The sequence below is a fragment of the Cucurbita moschata genome, unplaced genomic scaffold (genome assembly GCF_002738365.1).
Source record: "Cucurbita moschata cultivar Rifu unplaced genomic scaffold, Cmos_1.0 Cmo_Scf00057, whole genome shotgun sequence".
Classification (NCBI taxonomy): domain Eukaryota; kingdom Viridiplantae; phylum Streptophyta; class Magnoliopsida; order Cucurbitales; family Cucurbitaceae; genus Cucurbita; species Cucurbita moschata.
Window position 1 is genome coordinate 51,151 of NW_019268573.1, and position 14,547 is coordinate 65,697.

The 14,547-nt window shown below is 37.7% G+C and overlaps 1 non-coding gene across 1 annotated transcript; it reads right to left on the bottom strand.

The window, feature by feature from the left end:
- Positions 1–1,885: 1,885 nt before the first annotated feature.
- TRNAI-UAU lies at positions 1,886–1,959 on the bottom strand. Its single transcript has one exon. It is a non-coding gene; the product is annotated as a tRNA-Ile (tRNA).
- Positions 1,960–14,547: the final 12,588 nt, after the last annotated feature.

Genomic DNA, 14,547 nt, shown 5'->3' on the forward strand with positions numbered 1-14,547 from the left:
ATGATTTTCGAACTCGATTATTTGTTGTTGTGATTGACCAAAAATTATACCTTTGTAACGATCAATTAAAAGTTTACGATTTTCGTGAAGAAACTAAGTTGATATGAATTGTGGAGAGAAAGTTATAAAATTAAAGAAAATATATGTATAAAAAAAGAATAAAAAACTGGTTTGGAAGTTAAGGAATTTTGAAGGAGTTGAATGCATAGGTTATTGCATGTGAGAGAAAGATTCCAGGAATTTTGGAGCTCCTAACATGCGAAGAAGCTTGTTCGGGAAGACATACGTCATCCAAGTAAGTAACCACACGAACTTTAGGCAAATAGTACTTGTAGGTATCGCTAGGACGTGTTAGCACACAAACATTCCTTACCTTAGGTGGTTAGATAATGCATGTTAAAGACTAAGGTTGTTTTTGGGTGAGTGTATACTTATGTATGTTAGAAAATTATCGTTATGCCCCTAGGTTGAGATTTGTGAGAACCATGCTATTTTATGTATTATGCAAGGCTAGAAAGAAAATATTCATGACTAGAATATGAGTTGAGAAATATGGATGAGTGTGGTGGTATGCATGATGAAAAAAATTATAAAAATTTTCCTATGATAAGATTTGTGATGAGTGATGTTTTATATGTTTAATGTTATGTCAGAAAAGAGGATGGGTTAACGTTGTCTGTGTTTCAGGTAATTAATGAATATTATCTCTCCGACGAGCTTGTTTTGCTGTGTGCATGATATAATATGTGTTAGCTTCAGGTGTTTGACTATTTGTTCTCCCAGTGGAGTGTGTTTATCTGCAAAGAAGCAGGGTGGTAAAGTTAGGTTGGATAGACAATGACTTAGGTCAGGACACCTCTAGTAGATTGAGCACCTAAAGATCGTGAGTGACAGTCAAAGGGTCTAGACCCTGATTCTCCTAAACTAAGAAAGACTCAAAAACTCAAAATAAAACAGCCTAAAGTCAAAAGTCTGCGTTAAGTCATCTAGCCGCCTTAAGAACCCAAAGAACCTCCTCAGCTCCCGGGTATGACCAAGATGAACTTTAAATTATGGATTATGCGCTTAGGTAATTGATAGGTATATCTCCCTAGCAAAGGATGCATGAAATAACTCAATTAAGATTAGGTTGCTACAACTAGTGCGGTTTATTCGTTGACTTAGGTCAAAACGTTTACCGTACACCCTGCACCCCAAGATCAAAGGATGAGATTTGAGTGCACCTAGAGACTTGGATTTGCCTTGTGGAGCTAATCTTAAGCACCCTAGAAATGAGAGATGAGATTTAAACTTCCTAGAAGTCCTTAAGAACGTAGCAGACCTCCACGATAACCAAGGACAACCAAAGTAGTTCTCCAGGCTGATAACAATGTAACGATGTCTACCGATCCTCCACTACCCTTTCCAATCTGGTGGGGAACTAAGCACATGCCAACTATGATAATGTGAGCTTCAGCTTTGTGGAATGGCCCGTGGTCTCCTGAACAGGCCACTATGTTGTAAACCTCTTCCTGAGAGGAGAGTGTAGGTCCACGTCGGATAACCTAATTAACTAACCAGGACACGGAGATCACATCCCTCAAGCTTAGGTGACTCTATGGTCCTGAGGGATGGGCTATCACTCTCGTTCTACAACAATGCATACCTGAAAACTATTTTTAACACTGGGTGAGTATTAAAAATATTGAATAAGATTGAGTTGCCTCTCATGCTCATCATCGAGGCTACCTTTGAGGTCGTCCTTTTTCTTATCTTACTCTTATGTGTACGTGACGGTGACTGTATCGACCCTCAATTCCCTAATGAGAGCCTACAAGTAAGTGAGCTCATCCCATGATTTGTTCATTTATGCAATTGTTTGTTTAAACGAGTGACTAGGTTTGATTAGTTCTGGCGGGGCTCGAACCCGCAACCTTCGGCTCATAAGACCAACGCTCTAACCAACTGAGCTACAGAACCTTGGATGTTTTTCTTAAATAAATGTTTGAATGAAAATAATATTCCTCGAACTCTTTTTTTTCTCCAACTTTAATTGATAAGCAAATACATTGCAGAACTCAAAAGGGTTTTTCTACCGTCTTTTATAAAAGAATATCTATTCAAATAACCATCATGCATGACCTTCCTATCAAATTGCGAATGTCGGTAGCAATATGCCTCCAGCAAGTATTGGTAGCACATCACAAAGAACTTTATCTTTATGTTTCCCCAAAGTAAAAGATATTAAACTTGAGAAACTACCTTTATTGTTCCACTATCATTGAGATATTGAAGCTTGTAAGGTTTAGGATGGTGTTGCGTTGGAATTTGCAACCAACATGGTACTTAATACATTGGTGCAACTTTCACTATCAATTACAAGACTACAAGGAGTCCCCTTGACTAAACACCTTGTGTGAAATAGGTTGTCTCTTTGATCATCAACATTATTCTCCGTAACTTGAGTCTTAAGAAGTCTTCTCAACAAGTGTCAAATGACTCCCATCTTCCAATTCTTCATCATTCTCTCGGTTTTCTTCTTCAACTAGCTCATCCTAGTCACTTTCCTCAGTATCTGTGACAGCTTGTCCATTCTTGATGGTCATGACTCTCTTGTTAGGACAATCACCACTAATATGACCAATTTCTTGACATTTCCAAGATTTGATGTCTCTACTTCTTTCTCGAACCTCCTTGTATTCCTCAACTTTCTCTTTACCCTTGGAGGTCTCAACTTTGTTCTTTTTGTCAAGCTCATACTTTCCTCTAACCTTGAAATCTATCTTTTCAATATTTGCATCCTTTTTCCAAGTGTTGAAAGTTGTAGACTTAGGAATAGCATACCTCTTAGAGTTCTTTTCCCAAGCTAGTTGCCCTTCGATTTTGACAGCAAGGTGTAACAATTCTTGCATATCAAAGTATGCTTGCCTATCCACTTGATGAGCAAGTTGTGTGTTTAACCCACCAAGGAATCTGGCCATTATATCATCGTTGTCTTCATCAATGCATGCTCTATTCATAAAGACCTCCATTTCTTTATAATATTCTTCAACACTCTTGGATCTCTATTGCATTGTATACAGTTTTTCCTTGAGTACTCGAGAATAATGCTTAGGAATGTACATTTTTCTCATTAATAACTTCAATTCCTCCCACATTTCAATTGGTTCTTCATAATTTCTCCAGCACTCTGATATCAAAGATGTCCACCATAATTACGGAATCACAAAATTCAGCCATAGAAAGCTTCAACTTTATTTCTTTACTGAAATTGTTGCAAGAAAAAACATGCTCAATTTTGCTCTCATATTGCAAATACTCTTCTAGATCAAACCTCCCAAGTTGGAAGCTTTACTCCCTTGACTCCTTCTTCTCCTCTCTTATATAGGTACTCTCTCTCACTTCTTTTTTGTGCTAAAATTTGTCTACCCCTTGTTCTACCTCTTCCTCTCCCTCGACCAACATCTCCTCCTTCCCGTAGGACTATGTCCCGCTAAAAGGGTGAAAGAACAATAACAACACAATGGTTCCAAATTTAGATGATTTAGAAAAAATGTCAATTGGAGTTTATTTGATATTCAAATAAACATGCAAATTTTCTAATGACAAGGATTTATAACCACAATATTAAGAACAATATGATAGGATTTTTTTTTTCTTTTTTTAAGATCTAAATATGATCTACGACAATAAAATGAGAATAAAGTGAGAAGATTATAAAGAATGGTTGAACTCGCATCAACAGAATAAATGAACATTTTTGAAGAAAAGAAAAACAATATCATAAACGAAAAATAAAATGAATTCTAGAGTAGGCCTCTAAGATGCTACCTAGGCTATGATATCAAATTGATAAGGCAACCCTAATCCCAACAATTCATGTTTTTGTGGAAGCAAAAATGGTTGAATCAATAAAATTAACACCTCCTTGTACAAAATTTAGATAAACAAAGATATAATGCTAGAATTAGATTACTTTTAAGATAAAAAATTTAGAGCTCAGATGCCACAAGAATTGCATGAAACTTAGAAATGACAGAGATGATGCTCGAATTTCGAAAGGTGAAAGTCTCAATCTGAGATCTCAAATTCATTCATTCACAGTCTCTTTTTTATGTAATAATTTGTGGGTATTTATAGTTACCCACAAAAGAAATTTTCAATTTTTCAAATGTCCACTAAAGAAGTTAGCGACCAAAATTTAATCCCGATCCCTTAAATCTCAAAAAAAAAAAAGAAAAAAAAGTCAATTTGACCCATGACTTCCACCCTTTTGCCCATACAATAATTATGAAATTAAAAATAATAAATAAAGTTTTCTAACAACTTATCAATCAAGTGCATGCAACTTCATCCCCTACTTCAACCATGCAAATATTCACTTCTGAAGATTTAAATGGTTCTTCCTCAATCAAATCAGCTTGTAACACATGAAATAATGGTTGAATCAAGCCTATCCAATTTTGTAGATGAAGAATGAATGCTTGTTGAATCATCTTGGCCTTGGATCGTGTAATATGTCCAATTGAAACATTTTGAACACTGTGATCCTTATCAAACTCATTGTATAGAATACCCCCACTTACATGTCTCTACATGAACAATTTGGATCAAATCACTTGTAACGATTATAAAGTGGGCCGTGTTAGTTTACTTAGTCTAAATAAAGTCTCACTTGTGTAGAACTCTGTACTTTAGAATAGGACTTTAACTTTTAGAAGTCAGTTAGAGTAGACTCCTTATTTATAGTTTCTTTTGTTTTGTTATATATGACTATTTAATAGCCTGGTATTTTTCCATTCAATAATAGAGCATTTTTCCTTCCAAAACATACTTTTCTCTGCTATTATTTCTTTAATTTCATCATTTGTATTAGAACCATTGTAAGGGATCTTATTAAAATTTGAAGTAGCAATCTTCAAAATGTCTACAAAAAGCTCTTTTGTGCAGTCAGTCATCCCAAAGTTTAAGGGGCATTATGATCACTGGGCAATGCTTATGGAAAAATTTTCGCGATCAAAGGAGTATTGAGATTTAGTAGAAAATGAAAGTTTAAAGGGCATTATGATCACTTGGCAATGCTCATGGAAAATTTTTCGTGATCAAAGGAGTATTGAGATTTAGTAGAAAATGAAAGTTTAAGGGGCATTATGATCACTTGGCAATGCTCATGGAAAAATTTTCGCCATCAAAAGTAATGAGATTTAGTAGAAAATGAAATTTCTGCAGTAGCAGGAGGATCTACTGATGCACAACAGAAAAACATTGATGATCAGAAGCTAAAAGATTTGAAGGCCAAATATTATCTTTTCCAAACATTAGATCGTTCAATTCTAGAAACGATTCTAAACAAGGATACAACGAAGGACATATGGGACTCTATGAAGAAAAAAATATCAAGGAACAACTAGGGTCAAGCTTGCACAAGCAAACACTCAGAATGGAATTTGAAATTCTTCAAATGAAGACAGGAGAATCTGTAAATGAATATTTTGCTCGAACACTTGCAATAACAAATAAGATGAAAGAAAATGGTGAAAGAAAAGGAGACGTTGCGTTGCTGTTTGGGAAAAGATTTTAAGATTTATGACTTCCAAACTTGATTGTGGTTTGTTCCATTGAGGAATTTAAAGATATAGATACTTTAACCATTGATGAATTGCAAAGCAGCCTACTTGTTCATGAACAACGCATGCGTTCTCACATCAATGAGGAACATGCCTTGAAAGTGACAAATGGAGATCAGTCAGGAGGAAGGGGTTGAGGTCGTGGAAGTTTCAGAGGAAGGGGACGTGGAAGAGGTAGGCAAAACTTCGAGAAAGCCATAATAGAATGCAAGTAAGAATGAAGTGACAAACTATACAAAGACAAAAAAAGAGATTTAACTGATGGCTTGCGCGGGTGTGAAAAAGGAGGAAGATGGCTAATAAGATTGTTGGTATATTGAATCTTGCTGCAACAATCATATGGGTGGAGAAAAGCAATATTTTTCAGATTTAAATGAAAACTTCAGAGATTCAGTAAAACTTAGCAACAACACAAGCTGTATTAGGAAAGGGCAACATAAGGTTGCAAGTGAATGGAGCATATTATTACAGAAGTGTTCTATGTTATAGAATTGACAACCAACTTGTTGAGCATTGGACAATTGCAAAAACGAGGACTGCCTGTTAAGTTTCAATATGGAAGGTGTAAGGCGTTCCATCATGAGAAGGGTTTAATCATAGATACAAAGATGTTTGAGAATCGTTTATTGCGGTCCAACATGAAAAAAAAATATGATTTGACATAAATCAATCTTAATTGTACATTTAATAGAGTTATGTGGTAAAATTTCAGACATTTATGTTGAACCATGAGGGAGTAGCAAATTTGGAAACAAACGGGGGATGACATGGAAATTTTAAATCCACATCCGCCATCCAAGTGAGTCATTGACTATCGAATGAGGAACGTCCTATGTGGACAACTTATTCCTTTTCAGCCTAAAGGGGAACCCATGCTCAATATAACAGAAAAAGAAGACCAAGAGGAGGGTGACACACTTTGGGAGAAAAAAAATCGGATTAGACAGCAGTGCCTCTGCTGCTGTAAACTGCTGTGAAACCAGAGAAGAAAAAGAAAAACCCTAATCCAGCAACGGTTGACAACAGAAGAAAGAGAAGACCAAGAAGGATAGATTAGGACAATGAGGTGGACGTGAGAGCTCAAGGGAAGGGAACTTCCATTAAAGAACGACAACAAAGCTGGATAAGTCTCTATTTCCTTACTCTCTTTTCTTATTCTATCAATTTTATATGATTAAGATGTGAGTTCCTCTTTTTAATTCAGTTTGTATGGAGAGTTAAACTTTATAGGGGAGGTGAGAGAGTTTTATATAGTTTAAGTATGTTGACGGTATGATTTTAGTTTATTAAAGAGTTGTTGTTAATGATTTACATGTATGTTTAATTAGCTACTTTACATACATAGTTGTTCTCTTATTCGAGAGAAGAGAGGGAGCAATGAGATCCTCTTTAATACTCTAGTTCCATAGCAATGAAACTTGAAGGGTAACAGAAGGGTTAAGAATAATTCTTCTCCTAGAGACTTGTTAATAGAAATCACAACGCTTATGGAAATTATCACCATTCATGACCCTCGAAAGTGGGCTTGGGAATCTATTAAAACGAACTAAAATCTACCACAAACTCAACAACTTATCTATTTAACCTCTTTTAGCCGAACCTTCCTTATTATAGTTGATTTTCTCATCATTTTCTGTTTTTCAACCGCAGTGGCACTCTGTTTTAGTTTTGTTTAAGTAGTTAAAATCACCGACACCCATTTGAATGTTACTAAAAAACTCACTTAATTTTCAACGATAAAATTAACGAAAATGATAGGTTCCTTGTGGAATCGATAATCTACTTATTACTTGCTACTTGTAATAGTGTATACTTGCACTTATTCTTGTGAATTTTACATCATTTTATTATATACATCCACAAGCGACCAGCACCTGAGCTTCGATGGTTTGAAACCACTAAAAAAAGAAAGAAGGTGAATGGATCACCTGAACTTAATTCTCCTTCAAGGCTTTGCAAGGACTGCTTAACAAGAAAACAACAAAGAGGATCGTTTCCAGAGCAAAGCACGTGGAGAGCTTCAGAAGTGCTTCAATCAATACATGTTGATATATGTGGACCAATAAAACCCATCTCCAATAGTAAGAAAAGGTACTTTGTAACGCCCCTAATTTTCTTAACCTAATTAGTGACGTCATCCGTACATGCATAAATCATTAAACGGAAAATTCAACATAAATAGTCTTGGAAACAACATCAGTCTTACATAAAGGTTCAAAATCCGAACTAAAAATAACTCCGAAACGAAAACATTCAATAACTGAATTAGGAAATTTAAATAGGAATGTTCAATGATCTAACTTAAAAACCCAAATAAAAACATAAACGGGTAACTATACCCTCTCTTTAGCCTTCCATGGTAACCTCAGCTCCATCGTCAGCCATACATCGGCGCCTTGCCTTTACCTAAAAAATGAAGGTAGCACGTGGCTTGAGTATTTTATGAAATACTCAATAAGTTACCCACTATTGGGGTTAGAAATGCAAACACATGCAACATATGAGTGGGACCTAACTTTTGTAAACTGGTGCTTTTCTATTCTGGGTGGGGTTGGATGTGTGGTATTTCTCCACACGAGGCCCATGTACGCGCACATGAACCCACCAGATGGGCTCGTATACGTACCCCTAGGCCTAGCTTGGTAAGGCACAACGTATTATACGTCACTAGACACCACAGAACAGAAAAGTCCCGCATGATATCATGGCGAACATAAATATCGAATTTCATTCTTTCATGACATAAAGAGAAAGTATCCCAATGCAAATGACATACAAACATGCATGAGGTCTCATAACTTACGTTACATGGCATATTACTTAATATGAAAATACGTTTCAATTCCATAAACATTTCATGACATAATTCAGTTATACTACGTGCATACATGCAACAATCATCACTTTCGTGGCATATAGTACTAACATATCAATCATAAATTTTCATAATATCACCGGTCAATATAATTCATGTGTCACATAGTCATATCACATATAATATGGTGCATGCAGGGGCCACAGAGCACGCATCATCATACAAAACATAATAAACTAACTCCAATAGTAAAGTCACTTACCTCGATGGCCTTGGCCAAAGTCACTCACAGCAAGCTAATTCCAACGGTTAATTATGTCCTATAAGAACCACATAACATATTTAGAAACCTTTCATAACATATCCTAGCTAAACCTCATGTTAGTTATCAAGGTAAACACCTAACATAATTTAAGTTGGCTATTATGAGTCATACTAACCTTAGAATGCAAAAACAAGGGCAGAAACGACTTTGGAAGAGCCGTAAACCTAGAAATCGGTATATTGTGGGTATATCAAGTTGACAAGCCAAGCTGCCGTCAAGCCGAGGAAGTCCGATGGAGGAGTCGAGCCATGTATATACGTGCGAAGCCGAGAAAATGCGCTACAGACGTGCGTCTATGTTGAGTCAAAAAGAATGCAGATCCCGTTTGGGCCGAAAGCAACTATAGCCCGTGTCTTCATACGGCTTGAGGGCTGGAAGCAAGAGTTGTGTCCGCGGGTATCCGACCCGATCCGGTGCTCATCTTCCAAACCCACAACACCCTAAAACCCTAATCGACGATGCGCCGACAACAACTTCTCCTTCCCATGTAGCCTCCTCCATTGGTTGGTTTCTCCACCATACCTTGACAAATGCAATGTTTTTGGTGCGTAGAGTCTTTTACCTTGCTAACCAAAATTCCCAATGGTTTTTCCTCATAGCTTAAGTCTTCTACTACTTCTAGAGCCTCATAATCTATCACATGTGTTGGATTGGCCATATACGCAACGTATACGCAACGGGTCCGATCCTCTCCAAAATTTCAAAAGTTTCAATAAATCGAGGACTTAGCTTTCCTTTGCGTCTAAACCTTAGGACTCCTTTCATCAGGGCCACTTTCAAGAATACCATGTCGCCCACTTCAAACTCTAAATTCCTCCGTTTTGAGTTCGCATAGCTTTTCTGTCTACTCTGAGAAGTGCACATTCTTTCTCTGATCTTTTGCACCGCCTCATTCGTAACTTGGACCAATTTGGACCCACCAACTCACATTCCCCTAGCTCATCCCAACACAATGGTGTTCTGCATTGTTTTCCATATAATGCCTCGTATGGCGCTATGCCAATTATCGCCTGATAACTATTATTATAGGAAAATTCCATGAGATGCAGCTTCGAATCCCACTACCAAAAAATTCAAGCACACAGGCACGTAACATATTCTCTAAAATTTGATTTAAACATTCTATCTATATGTCTGTTTGTTAATGAAACGTTGTACTGAAATCCAAGCGAGTGCCCAACGATTTCTAGAGTCCGCGCCAAAAGCTAAAGTAAAACGTGGGTCACGATCTTATACAATTGACACTGGAATTCCATGCAATCTGACAATTTCATTCATGTACAACAGTGTCCAATTGTCTACTGTGTAAGTGGCCTTACCATGTAGCCCTTTAATGTTCTTGGTAATCCTACCATGAAATCCATGGCAATATTCTCCCATTTCCATTTTGGTACACTGAGAGGCTACAATAATCTTGTTGGTCTCTGTCTTGGTGCCTTGACTTGATGGCAAACCAAACATCTACTCACAAACTCTGCGATATCCTTCTTCATTCCATGCCACCAAAAGTGTGGCTTTATATCTTGATACATCTTGGTACCTCCAGGATGCATGACGAATGGAGAATTATGTGCCTCCTTTAATATTCTACTCCTCTGTTATTCTACCATTGGTACACACAATTGACCTTGATACAGTAGTCCTCCATCAGATGCCTTGGTGTACCCGTCAGCTGGTTCTGCCTCCATCCATCTCATTAAGTATCTTTTCCAACTCAGAGTCTCTTATTTGAGCATCAACAATTCTCTGACGGAGGGTGGGTTGTATAATCAGTCGAGCTAGTTGTGTGTTAATACCTTCCACTGCCACCGTTATTCCAGCTTGCTAAAAAACTGCCTGTACCCTGGGCTTTCTTTTAAATAATGCTGATGAATGAGCTGTCTTTCTACTTAGGGCGTCTGTAACCACATTGGCCTTCTCGAGGTGATATTGAATGTCAATGCTATAATCTTTGACCAGCTTCAACCACCTCCGTTGTCTCATATTCAGCTCCTTCTGAGTAAAGAAATACTTCAAACTTTTGTGGTCAGTCTAAATTAGAGTCTTCTCTCCATAAAGGTAGTGTTGCCATATCTTTAATGAGAAAACCACCGCTGCTAGTTCCAGATCATGCGTTGGGTAGTTCTTTTTATAGTCCTTCAACTGGCTGGATGCGTAGGCAATAACCTTCCCATGTTGCATCAACACACAACCCAAGCCTTTCTTGGAAGCATCACTGTAAATGACATAGTTCCCTGTGCCATCGGGCATTGGAAGTACTGGCGCAGTCACTAGCCTATCCTTTAGATCTTGAAAACTTGTTTCGTACTCTTCGAACCATAAAAGCAGTCTTTCGAGTTGATTGTGTAAAATGTGCAGCTATTTTGGAAAATTCCTTTATGAAGCGTTGGTAATAACCTGCTAAGCCTAGAAAGCTTAGTAGTAAAGGTAGTGAAGGCATTCTTGAACTCCGCCCACGAGACTACACCACCCTGAGGACTAATAAAGTCGCGAGTGATCTGCCACCACAATTTCGCATCATCATGCAGCATAAACGTAGCACACTCCACCCTGTGGGTCTCAGGGCAGTTGGTCGACTCAAATACTGATTCAATGGACCTCAACCACATCTGTGCCACCGTTGGAATATCAGATGCCCCCTTAAAAGTTCGAGGGTCACCTCTCTTGGAATCCCGCAGGTATCTAGCCCCCATGGTTGATGTTGAAGCATTTTCTTGCTTGTTGACAGTCAAATTTTGTATTACAGTTTGCAATCATCTACTAGGGCAGTTGTAGGGTATGTGCGGCTTGAGGTGTCGTTGGTGGCAGAAGAGGCTGCTATATAGAATCCTCTGACCCCTAATTACGTCCCCTTTCTCTTCCTCAACCCTTAAGCGGGGGTCATCCCCTAAGACCTCCTCCTCGAGTTCTAGTTGACATCTAAATAGTGCACGTAACTACTAAGTCACATAGTTATCTAATAGATTCAATAAACATTCGTAGTTATGCAAGTCACTCATATATACAACTATACATTAACATAATCATCCGATAGTACATGACATATCATAAATCATGCAAGCATATAACACATGTACATCTTATCATCATTACAAAATACAGATTCACTACTGCATGCATCATTTAATTAAAAAAATTTAATTCTTAAAAAGGCATACCTAACGGTGACGATGTGTTTGCTGGAGGACAATGAAAGTACGTTAGGCCTACATCGTACGCCAGTCTACAAGACCTATAACCTAGAGCTCTGATACCAACTGTAGCACCCCTAATTTTCTTAACCTAATTAGTGAAGTCATCCATACATGCATAAATCTTTAAGTGGAAAATTCAACATAAATAGTCTTGGAAACAGCACCCGTCATACATAAAGGTTCAAAATCCGAACTAAAGATAACTCCGAATTGGAAACATTCAATAACTAAATCAGAAAATTTAAATAAAATAAACGTTCAACGATCTAACTTAAAAACCCAAATAAAAACATAAACGGCTAATTATGCCCTCTCCTTAAACTCCCATGGCAACCTTAGTTCCACCGTCAGTTATATATTGGCACCTTGTCTTTACTTGAAAAATGTAGGTAGTACGGACTTGAGTATTTTTTGAAATACTCAGTAAGTTACCCCACTGTTGGGGTTAGAAATGTAAACACATGCAACATATGAGTGGGACCTAACTTTCATAAACTTTAATTCCAACGGTAATTACGTTCTATAAGAACGACAAAAACATATTTAGCAACCTTTTGTAACGTATCCTAGCTAAACCTCACGTTAGTTATCAAGGTAAACTCCTAACACAATCTGTGTTGACTATTAAAAGCCATACTAACCTCAGGATACAAAAGCATGGGCAGAAACGTCTTTAGAAGGGCCAACAACCTAGAAATCGTTATATTGTGGGTATACCAAGCTGACAAGTCAAGCCGCCGTCAAGCTGAGTCGTCGCCAAGCCGATGAAGTTTGATGGATGAGCCGACCTCGTGCACGTGCGAGCCAAGCTGTGTATATGTGTGCGATGTCGAGAAAACACGCTACAGGCGTGCGTCTATGTTGGGCCGAAACAAACATAGATCTTGTTTGGGCCAAAGCAACTACGACCCGTGTCTTCGTACAGCCTGAGGGCTGGAAGCAAGGGTTGTGTCCGTGGGTATCTGACCCGATCCGGTGCTCTTCTTCCCAACCCGCAACACCACGAAACCCTAATCAATGATGCGCCGACAACGACGACATAGCCTCCCCGCTTCTGACAACCTCAAAGCGTCTACGACACCGATTTCTAATGAGCACAGCGATCCCGACGTCAATTCACTCGATTCTGTCTCCGAAATAAAACTCAAACATTCTTCCCAAAATTTTTTGGCCTAAACCAGTAAATTGGACAATGCATGTTTTGAACCGAAGTCTAACTTTAGCGTTAAGAATAAAATTTCGGAAGAGGCTTGGCGTGGAGTTAAGCCTTCAATTGAGTATTTTAGAGTTTTTGGGTGTATTTCTCATGTTCATGTACCAAATAGTATAAGAAAAAAGCTGGATGATGAGAGTTTAGCTTATGTCTTGGTAGGAGTAAGTGAGGAATCAAAGGCTTATCGACTTTATGATCCTGTTTCACAAAGGATTCTAATAAGTCGAGACGTCATATTTGATGAAAACAAAAGTTGGGAATGAGATGAGAAGCATAAAGAAGAAGTTATGTATGATTTCGAATTGGAAAATCATGAAAAAGGGACGAATGAGATTAATGACAGTAGAGATGAACCTGATATTGATGCAAATCTAGAAGAGAAAGATACTGATTTGGATGCAAGACTATGAAACACAAAAATGACTCTCAGAAGAGGATAATGCAACTCAATTAGCCATGCTCACATTTGCAGGTGATCCCACTCGATTTGAAGATGATGTAAAGAGTGAGAAATAGAGAAAAGCCATGGATGCAGAAATAGAAGAAATTAATAGAAACGATACTTGAGAAATGACAGAATTACCAGAAAATGGAAAGATTATTGGGGTGAAATGAGTTTACAAGACCAAATTTAATGAAAACGGAGAAATAGACAAGCACAAGACAAGGTTAGTGGTGAAGGGATATTCTCAGCAACAAGGTGCAGATTATACAGAAGTATTTGCTCCTGTGGCAAGAATGGAAACAATTCGTTTTGTGGTGGCACTTGCAACTTAAAGAGGATGGTTCATATATCAGTTAGATGTAAGCATTTTTAAATGGTGAGCTGAATGAAGAAGTGTTTGTTTCTCAACCCTGTGGTTATGTGCAAAACGGAAATGAACACCGGGTTTATAAGTTAAAAAAGACACTTTATAGGCTTTTCGCGTGCTTGGTACAGTCGTATAGAAGCTCATTTCATGAAGGAAGGTTTTGAGAAATGTGATTATTTACACTCTTTTCATCAAGGCTGGAGAAGATGGTATGATTTTGATTGTAAGTTTGTACGTTGATGATCTCATTTTTACTGGAAATGATAATGTTCTGGTTTCTAAATTTAAGAAGTCCATAAAGCATGAGTTTGATATGACTATTCTTGGCAAAATGAGGTATTTTTTTGGGTCTGGAATGTTTATTAATCAAAAGAAATATGCATGGGAGGTACTGTAAAGGTTTGGAATGGAGAAAAACCAATCTGGCTCACAATCCAATTGTTCTAGGCTACAAACTAGTGAATGATGAAGGTGGTGTTAAAGTAGACTGACTCATTTTGAACAAATTGTTGGGAGTCTTATGTATCTCACAGCCACTCGACCAGATGTGATGGTTGTAGTAGCACATACAAGCAGATATAT